General features: G+C 44.8%; 1 protein-coding gene across 1 annotated transcript in view; it reads right to left on the reverse strand.

Moving 5' to 3' along the window:
* LATS2 (large tumor suppressor kinase 2) overlaps positions 1 to 1,761 on the reverse strand; it is an 87,893-nt gene extending 86,132 nt beyond the window's left edge. Inside the window, exon 1 of the mRNA XM_077158822.1 lies at positions 1,546 to 1,761. The gene's annotated coding sequence lies outside the window, so the exon portion shown is untranslated. The remainder of the gene's footprint in view (positions 1 to 1,545) is intronic.
* Positions 1,762 to 9,856: the final 8,095 nt, after the last annotated feature.

Below are 9,856 nucleotides of genomic sequence, written 5' to 3' on the forward strand. Positions count from 1 at the left end.
TTCTTACTAAAAAGTGTGCAACCTTCCTAAAGAACGTACCTATTTGCTAAATACTTTGTGAAGAGAGTAGTCCAGCTTCTAGTTCGGATTTTTACCTGCTAAATGTATACTCTCTGGCTGTAACAGTTAAGGTTAAATAATTTTTAAAAGCCTTAGCCTACCACCCTACTAAGAACACTCTCACTTATCCTACAGAAAAGTGAAACTGCAAAAGTTCTCGCTAATTTTTTTTTTATATACAACGAAATCTACACATAAAGTGTAACTCGTGACTCTGCTTGCAAGAGTATTCCTCGTCCCACGGTCTCCAAACGCGCTAGGAGCCTTGCTTTCCCCAGGCCGTGTTTTGGGGAGACTGTGCAGCTCCTGACCCCAGTAACCCGGGTCCCGCTGCGACTGCCCGGCGACCCCGGGCCAATAAGGTGTGTCCTACCTCTACCGGGGTCTCCGCCCGCCTTGACCCGTGCGCACTGGGGAGCTGCGATAAACCCTCCACCCGCGGCTCCGATTAGGCCCTTCTGCCCACCCCGAGGCTGCACCCCCGGGAGATGCAGTTCCTGAAGTTTCCAAAATCAGGCGCAACGAAAAGAGATTGGCAAGGATATTGGCCATATCGGAATCGGATCTCCGGAGTTTGGCTGGAGAACTAACCCCTTGTGAAGTTGTCAGAAAAGCTAGACTAGCCCCAGAAAAGTCCTGCTAAACCAGGACGCAGGACAGGCACGTTATGCAACTGCCACCACTCTCACCGCCGCGAAAGCGCGCCTGAAACTCGCACTGGGTCCTGCGAAGACTCGGAGGCCCACGCGGAGAGGCCGGGAGCACAGGGCTGGCCGGAGAACCCAGGAGCCAGCCAGGCTCCCCCCGCCACCTCCACCCACGGCCGCGGCCTGAGAGGGGCGGGCGGCCAGGGGCGCGGGGACAGCACCCGGGCGCGGAACCGGCGCAGCTGTCAGGACCGCCCCCCACCCAGCCGGGCCTGCGCGCCCTCGGGTGCGAGCGCCCAGTTCCCCTCCGGAAAGTGACGGCGAGCGGCGCGCCCCGACAGCCCTGCGGGGGTACCCCGCGCACGTCGCGAACCCCGCGCCCTGATCCCGGGGCGGCCCACTGCTCCGACCCAGTGGGACGCGGCGGCGGGCGCACAACAAAGCGGCGCAGCCCCGGGATCTGCTCCCGGCCCGGCCCCCGCCCCGCCGCAAACTTCCCGGGTTCCGAGAGGCCCCGAGGACCCGCCGCCGGGGTGGGGAGGGGGGAGGGGGTCCCCGACAGCCCGGCGCCCCTTACACGCGCCGGCCAAGGGAGTCCAGTGGAGACAAGGCGGCGGAGCCCCCACCCCCACCCCCGCCCAGAAAGTTCCTGCGCCCTCTCCGCCCCCCACCCCCGCCGGAGCGGCCGGGCCGAGCCGGACGCCCCTCCCGGAGCCTCCGCGGCCGCCGACAGCCGGGGGACAGGAAGCCTCGAGCTCCGCCGGGCCTCGGCGAACTTTGGACAACTGAGCCGCCCCCGGGCCGCCACCCCACCCCCGCGCCCCTGGCGCCTCCTCACCTCCGGGGCGTCTACACGCTCGGGGGGGTCCTCGCGCGCGACCCCGTGGCCCCTCGCGCCGGGAGAGCCCGCACCGGGGCCGGGAGCTGCCGCTGGCCCCGCAAGGAAGGGGGAGCCCCAGCCAACGGCGGCGGCGCGGGCAGCGGCTGCTCCATCTTCCCGAGGCGCTCACGCCGCCGTTCCAACGCGCAAACCCAAGTGGGACATTCGCTACATTGTTGGCATTCCACGGGCGTCACGTGACCCCGCCTCCCGCGTCACTCCCGGCCGCATACCAGCCCGGGCGGGGCTCCCGTCGGCCGCGAGGTCCTGCTGCTCGGCGGCCCTGCTGCTGGGCGGCCCGGCCGGCGGGCTGTGCTCGCTGCCCCGGGGCCGCCGCCTGGCCCGCCGGCCGGCAGATACCCCAACTCCAGCCTCGCCCTCCCTCGACTGCACTTCTGTGAGAAGTGACAGAGGCAACTCTGTCACTAGTTTCCTTAAGTGTCTCACACCGGGCTTGGTGAAGAAAGTTAACAGGGGCGAAGGCGCCTCCAACTTACAAGAAAGGGCCAACGACTAAAATTAAAGACAGGGCACACAGCTGTTGGGATCACGGAATCAAATAAAAATAAAGAAGGGCGCCTAATGCCTCTCGAAATTTAATCAGATTTAATTTAATCAAGCCTCCCTGCTCTGTGTATTTTGTGTATGAGCAGGCTTCTGTGGCGTACAGAGCTGTGTAATGTATATGAACAAGAGTGATTGTGCTTTTTGTATGTCAACTTCGTGACCATGACACTCTTTCCATTTGGGGGTTAGGGATTTGGCAAAAGGACATTTGTAGGAATTGTATAGAGATACGGAGTGGGAATAAGAAACTGGAGATCAAAGCCTTAATCTGTTTCTGGCTCTGCTAACATCTAGTCCGTGGTAAAAGCATTGGGGAGGGCTGTTATGGCTTTAAAAGGCAATCCAATTTCCTTTTTAATTAATAAACTCTTTTGAAGGTTTTTAATTTTAATCTTGGAAGAAAGAGTAATGAAAATCATTATCTCGGTACTATTTTAATACCGTAGCCAGCCTGCAGTCCTGGTCCACCCTTCCTCCTGTACTTGGTCTCTGTAGAGTGCACCCAGGCTTTCAGGCCTGCCACTGTCTTAGCACATCTAGGAAATCTCCCTGATTTCTCACTTCTTTAAGCTCTCATAGCTAAACCGCCATCATGCCATTTAGAATTCAATTTCATTTGTAAAAAATCTTACACTGTAGGAGATATTCTATAATTGAGCCCCTCTTGCATTCACCAATAATATCTCTCTGTGTCTTTTCACTCATACACACTCAGGTCTTACATTCTCCACCCGGACCCTAAGCCATGTGATCAGCTGCAATCGTATGCATGTGTTTAAAAGTCCTACTCCTGTTCTCTCTTAAAAGGTGAAAAAAAATTGTCAAATAAAATACTGTAAACTGAAGGGAACTTAATGACAGTAACGTGTGAAATGCCTAATAAAATTTTGCCATTACAATGACTGTTATAGCATGGTTTGCAATAGCGACAAATCAGGAGAAACCCAAATGTCCAACAGTAGGGGAGTAGGAAAATAAAAGGTGTATATTCAAATGATGGAATTTATACACTAGCTAAATGAATGAGTTAGTTCTATGCTTGTCAAAGGATAAGTGATCAAGGATAGAATTCAAAACCAATGTGGAGTGAAAAAAGGCAAATTGCAGAAGTTCATCTACACTCTGATACTGTATTTATAAATAAAAATTGCTACAGAAACTATACTACACTTTATAAAAGGATCGCCATGGACAGCAAGAGCACACACCAAATCCATGACAGCTGTTGTCTATCAGAAGGAAAGAGAAATGACACAGGGGAGAGAAAAATAAGGACTTCAATTTTATTGGCATGCTTTTCCTTTTAGTTAAAAGAAAAATGAAGCAAAACTGGAAAAATCTTTAAAATTTGTTTATTCTGAGTGCTAGGTTCATTAATGCATGCTATAGTCTTCTTTGTGTTTTTTTACATTAATTTTTTTTCATATATGTATATACACACATATACATATGTAGAGAGAGACTAAGACAACTTGGAAACAAGTAAATTTCCATATGGGGAATATTCTGATTCATGACTTTGTGGATGTGTGTTTACTGATGTGGAGTCACTCATTCTCTCTCACTCTGTTTTTTTTATTTTATTTTATTTTATTTTACATGGGGAGGCCCCTGGAAATGAACCCGGGTCTCCAGCATGGCAGGCAAGAACTCTGCCACTGAGTCATCACTGCCAGCCCTCTCTTTGTTTTTGAGTGTCTGCTATAAGCCATGTGTTAAGCCAGGCACTAGGAGTCACAGAGAGCAAAATTACATGATTTAGCCCCTGGTGGAGCTTCCAGTCTGGTAAATATGCTCAAAAAAAAGCAAGTGACAAATTGCAAAACAATAAATATATATTTTACATATATTAAAATCTAGAAATGCATACAGCAAAATGTTAAAAGTGGCAGTCTCTAGGTGTAGTGATTCTGGGTGATTTTTGTCTTATAGTTTCTAAGTCCTCTACAGTAGAATTGTAAACCACAAAAATATTTTTAAATAATCAGCTAAATCACTACAACCATATCATTTATTCGGGTGAAAACCTCTTGGTTTAATTCTAAAACCACAAGGCCAGCTGAGCACAAACCCTATAATAGTTGCAAATTTGCAGTCTATAAATTAATGAATCAACATAGGCTATATGTATGTACTCTTGCTCTGAACCAAACACTGATCTCAGTCTGTGCATTACCTCATTGAATCCTCAGAACAACCATGTCATTATTAACCCCATTTTGTAGAAGACGACCCTGAAACACCAAGAGCCCAAGGAATTTGTCCAAGATCAAAGAGCTGAGCTTCAAACGTGGTAGTCTAAGTAGGAGCTGGGAAACACTGCATTGTAAAAGCTCTCTCAAGGTGATCTCGAGAAGATATGATTACACTGTGCTTATAAATAAGGAAACTTAAACCAAATTCACTCCCTTACACCTTGTCTGAGGGAAGAGAAATAAACTCTGTGGATCAGAAAGAGGGTTTCCCAAAGGTATGTGCCTCCAGCACCAACCAGGGCAAAGAAGTACAAGGAATTCCCTGTAAAGCAAGGCCCCTGAAGTCCCAGATGTGGGTAGAGGTGGTCTCTGTAGAGACCTGAGGCTACCTGCCCACACTCCTTGGCTCTGAATGCAAGAAACCTGGTTACCAGCCCAGCCTCCCTATACCTTAATCCTGGAAAGCAGGTGTTGGCCTTTAGGCACAGTTTTTGGCTTCTTGAAAAGAAAAATTCCTCCTTGTTTGTAATCAGTGTGGAGGAGACTTAGCAAATCTGCCTAACTACAGAGAGATGCATTCTGTGGGGAGGAGTGAGAAAGCAGAGTGGGGTCCATTTATAAAAGGCCAAGAAAGACAGGAAGAAAATGAGCTACCCAAGATTTGTTTAATTTGTTTGAGGCTGGTTTCATAGCCATATATTTTGTCTCCTTAACTAGATTATAAATTCCCCCCTCCCCAAAACTGCATAAAGAGACTCTTAAAATAGCTAAATTCAATGGATTGAATGCATTCTTAAAGGATGCATTAACGCGCCAATATCAAAGTTTAAAATGCCATCATTTTCCTGAACCAACCACTCTGGGCCAGACAGGGAGATATCCTGTTCCAATCGCCTTTGGAGTTTGGGCTTCTGCACGCTTGGGGGAACTTGCAGAGAAGAATTAACAATATCATTCCTCTTAGTTGGGGGCTTCTTTTCAACGATGAACTCTTTTTTTTTTTTTTAACATAATAAAATTTGGATACCAGGGGGAAATCCTCAGTGTAAAATTTCAATTCTTACATGTTTCCCAATGTTAAAATTATGATAGAGTACACTTTTTTTCTGATTTTAATTTATTTTTAAATGCTTAACTTCTAGCTATTTTGGAAAACAGAATCTCCTGGAAAACGCGGTGAAAACCCCTTGTGCAGATAAAGGAGAAGGTCGAGAGTCCCAGAAAGTTGTGCAGGGTGACTTGCCATTCCTAGGACCTGCCCTTCCAGCTGCTTTCAGTGACATGGAGCACAGCTTCATTCTCTGAATAGCCACTCTGCTTCTCAGATGAGTAACCAAGTATGTGATTGCATAAGTGAGAATTGCTCAATAATTTGAGAAGATTCATTCCCAGAAGAGCTCAAAGAAACACTGTCAAGATACGAATCACATTCTGCATTTAAAGAATTCTTATGTTGACACTTTACATTACTAAGAGAAGGATTGCTAAAACAGACTTTCTTTTCTTACTACCTCCTGTTGGTTTACTTTTTATGCTGCCTGAGCTATGACAGCAACGCCAACTATTTACTTTATTTCTCATTTCATTTATAGTCAGCTGCAAGTTCTGTTTCCTTTGCAGACATGAGCAAAATGGTGTTGTGTCTGTAACTGTGTAACTGAAAGAAAAATCCCACTGAAAAGGTGAAGTTTTACTTTATCTATAGGCTTCAAAACTTTCCATTAAAAAATCACATTGAATCTTGTGGGATAAACATTGATAACACTTGCTTTAGGGAGAACAAAAAAGTGTAAAGTCCAAACCCTTGTCTCAAACTTTTTTCTATAATAAAATTAACATTTTCAAAGTCACTGGGGAAACAGCTGAGTTAATCTAAATTGGCAATAAATATTTAATTGTGTAATTGCAAGAGAACCATTTTCACATTCCCTTTTTAGCTTTGAATTTTAAATTAACTACTAAATGTTGTTTTGGTCATTTCTTAGCAGTTGCTTTTAAGACCAGCCATTTTACTTTATCAGCCAGATCAGAAAAGAAAAACTGAGCCTTATCTGTTATCTTCTGCATGATTCATAAATGGGTTTTGATCACAAAAGTGATGAGATTATGATAAGGTGGGTTCACATGCAGAGGCAGGAGGGGGTCAGTGACAAAGAGGCTGCCAAATTTCGGAGAGAAAAGGAAAATCTAAAAAGTCAGGAAGCAGTCACTGCAGATTGTATTTGATAGTTGATAACTCCAGGCCAAGAAGAGTTTCTGGGTTTGGAGCTGGAACTCGAAAAACTCTGTCCCAGGGCTAATACTGCTTCAGAAAGACAGAGGTGTGAGGAAGAACTGATGTTTGAGGTAAAGATACCTGGAAGGGGAGAAGGGCAGAAACAAAGTCACGAGAAAAGCCTGGTATTTAAGGCATGCAGAGAATGGACTTCGGACAAAGAAGGGAGGTTGTTAGAGAAAGAGGGACATGAAGTAAACAGAAAAACCGAGCAAATCAGATGGCATAGCCCTGTAATCAGGGAAGGCAACCTCTGGGAGCCGCACGCAGACCTCACCCTACAGCCAGCAGGAAAATGGGGACCTCAGTTCTAAAATCGCAAGGAATTGAATTCTGCCAATGACCAGAATGATCAGGAAACAGATCTCTCCCCTGCCCCCAAACCCCCCAGAGTCCCCAGAAAGGAGTGCAGGAAACCGATATCCTGCTTTTACTTTGGCATGAGCCATACTGGACTTCTGACCTATACCAACTGTTAAGATAGTAAATTTATGTTGCTTTGAGCCTCTAATTTTGGATAATTTGTTTTGGTAGCAATAAAAAACTAATGCACAGTCCTTCACGGGCCAGTTCTAATTCAACACCTCTGCCGGAAGTGACCACTTCTTTCGTTTGAACTCCCAACAGCACTACATGGTACTTCTGACCTGGTGGATTGCTGTCTGGCATTGTGGTTATTTGTAGACTTGTCCTAATTCTCCTAACAGACTTTAAGCAACGTGAGGTTAGAGATTAGGGGTTTGGCATACGTGGTAGCTCTCACGGTATTCACCTCTTGCCTACTAAATACAAGTCACTCAACAAATACCTTTTCACATGATGAGTGAACAAATGCAAGTCCCATAAAGATGGCAGAACCAAATAGCTATGGAAACTATACCCTTTCCCTTCTCTTTCCCCCCCCAAAGTAGATATTATCTTAACTCTAAAATTAGAGGCCATTAATATTTTCTGTGGCCCCTAAACCATTTGTGTATTTACTGCTAACAGGAACTATTATTTTTGTCACACAATTACTTTTAAGTAGTTATAGTTCATGCCTTTCCTCAGAAGAGGACCTTGGAACTTTAGGGAATTAATAAGAAATAAGAAGGTATAAAGAGATACTTTCACCTGTAAATGGCTGCTGACAGCCAAGGTATTATTTTTATTAATATTGTTTATAATAATAAGTTACATCCAAACCAAACAGGACTTACTCTTGAATGACCAACTCTATATTCTAATGTTCTCTTCCAGGGCAGAATTATAATCGAGAAAGGAATATGATGGTGAATATAAGTTGTATTTAGACTTAGAAAGGGAGAAATCAGCCAAATAACACTTCTTCTAGATTGGTAAAATAAGACCTAGATCTTTTTCTTTATGTTCATGTCCATATATTCTCAACAAATACCATGATGGACAGTACAATTACACAGTACTAAAAGTCCACGGATATGAAGCTACAGTTGTCAAATAATCAATGTGAAAGCAGAAAGCCAAACTCAAATTTAAGCATGTTTGGGAACAGAAGCATGTATTTCACAGATAACCAAACCAAAAATTTAAGAAGTCAAGATGAAAGGAAAATTTTTTTTTGAGTTGAGGCTCTACTGAAAGAGACAACTCAGAGTGAAACTAATGAGCTAATTCTATACTGAGAGATCAGAGTTTAGATTTTGTTTCCTAGGTCTTGCTTAATGGAAGTGGCCTTCCAGGTTACTTTCCCAACATGCCTTTCATTTAGGCATTCTTTTTTTTTTTTCCCCACAATGAATATAAATTAAGGATCTCTCTAATGAACGTGCAACTGTTCAAATATTGAACACCATTTGGATACAGAAATCTAGGGAAATTTAAGCTAAATGGGCTGGGAAGGGAAAGAGTGGCAGAAAAACAAAGTGGGATTGGAGCAGAAGCTCATAGAAAGAACTTGTCAGGAGTTGAAACAGTTCCCCCCCGCCATGAGGGGGGAAAGGGGGACATCACAATTGGGGGGGAGGGAGCAAAATTACAGATCATTGGAGCTCCTGTGACAGCCAACCGCGGGGTTGTGACGTTCACCCTGTAACTATAGAATTGTTCTTGGCAATAAATATCCCAATTCCCTTTTCCAGATTAATTTCTTAATAACTTGAGAACAATTAAAAATAGCATGGGTCATATGAAATAACTAGAATAAGCAAACTCCTAGAGACAGAAGGTAGGTTACAGGCTACCAGGGGCTGGCATGGAGTGGAGGAGGTGGGAAAGGGGGAGCTTTTGCTTAATGAGTTCAGAGTTCCTGTTTGGGATGATGGGAGAGTTTGGGCGATGGGTGCTGGTGATGGTGGCACAATATTGCGAATGTAATGAATACTGCTGAAATGTACACTTAAAAATGGTTAAAGTGGGAAATGTTATTTGTGTCTATGTTACCACAATGATTTTTTTTTTTTAGTGATGGTGTAAGCTCATGTAGGATCTGAAGCCCAGTTCCTTTTTTTCAGTGGGTCATAAGAAAACGTCAAAAAACAAGAGAGATTTTGAAAATAATCATTGAAGACCTGGGCACAATTCTCTGAGAAGAAAGCACCGTGTTACCACGTCTTCCCTCTTCAATCCCTCCTCCCCACCTGGGCTGTATTTTCTTAGTTAACTAATAGCCAGTGCTCAGAAAATGGATGATAGTGTGACATTTTGAGTGTAATTAACGTCACTGGATTGGCGTACTTGAAAGTGGTTAAAATGGGAAATGTTATGTTGTATATTTATTAATGCAATAAAAAAGAAAAGAAAAAGCGTGGCCCAGGAGATGTAGAGCCTTTCAGAGTCAAAGAACCAAATCTCTTTAGGTGGAATGTCAAGAACCAGAAGTGTTCATTCATTCATTCCCTAAATATTTATTGAATTCCAGGCACAGTGCTAGGCACTGAGATTATAATGGCAAGTAAATTCAGACACAGCCCCTGCTTTCCTAGAGCGTATAATTTAGAGGAGACCAATGTAAATCAAATAATTATAAAAAAACAATGCGTAGGTAGACACAGCAATAATTGCCTCAAAATCGAATTATTCTAACCTGAGCTAAGGGGCAGCAAGGGATGCTCAGGGATGACTGGGGGAATGACATTTAAGAGCTGAAGGAGGTTAACTAGGCCAAGGCTGAATTCCAGGCAGGGCAACTTCAGGATTTCTATAGAGGAGGGTGGGTGGGTGTGGGGAGGTGGCTGTGGGGAGGGAGCCAGGGCCACTTGTCCAAATGTGGGGT

Source organism: Tamandua tetradactyla, chromosome 4, assembly GCF_023851605.1.
Source record: "Tamandua tetradactyla isolate mTamTet1 chromosome 4, mTamTet1.pri, whole genome shotgun sequence".
Taxonomy (NCBI): domain Eukaryota; kingdom Metazoa; phylum Chordata; class Mammalia; order Pilosa; family Myrmecophagidae; genus Tamandua; species Tamandua tetradactyla.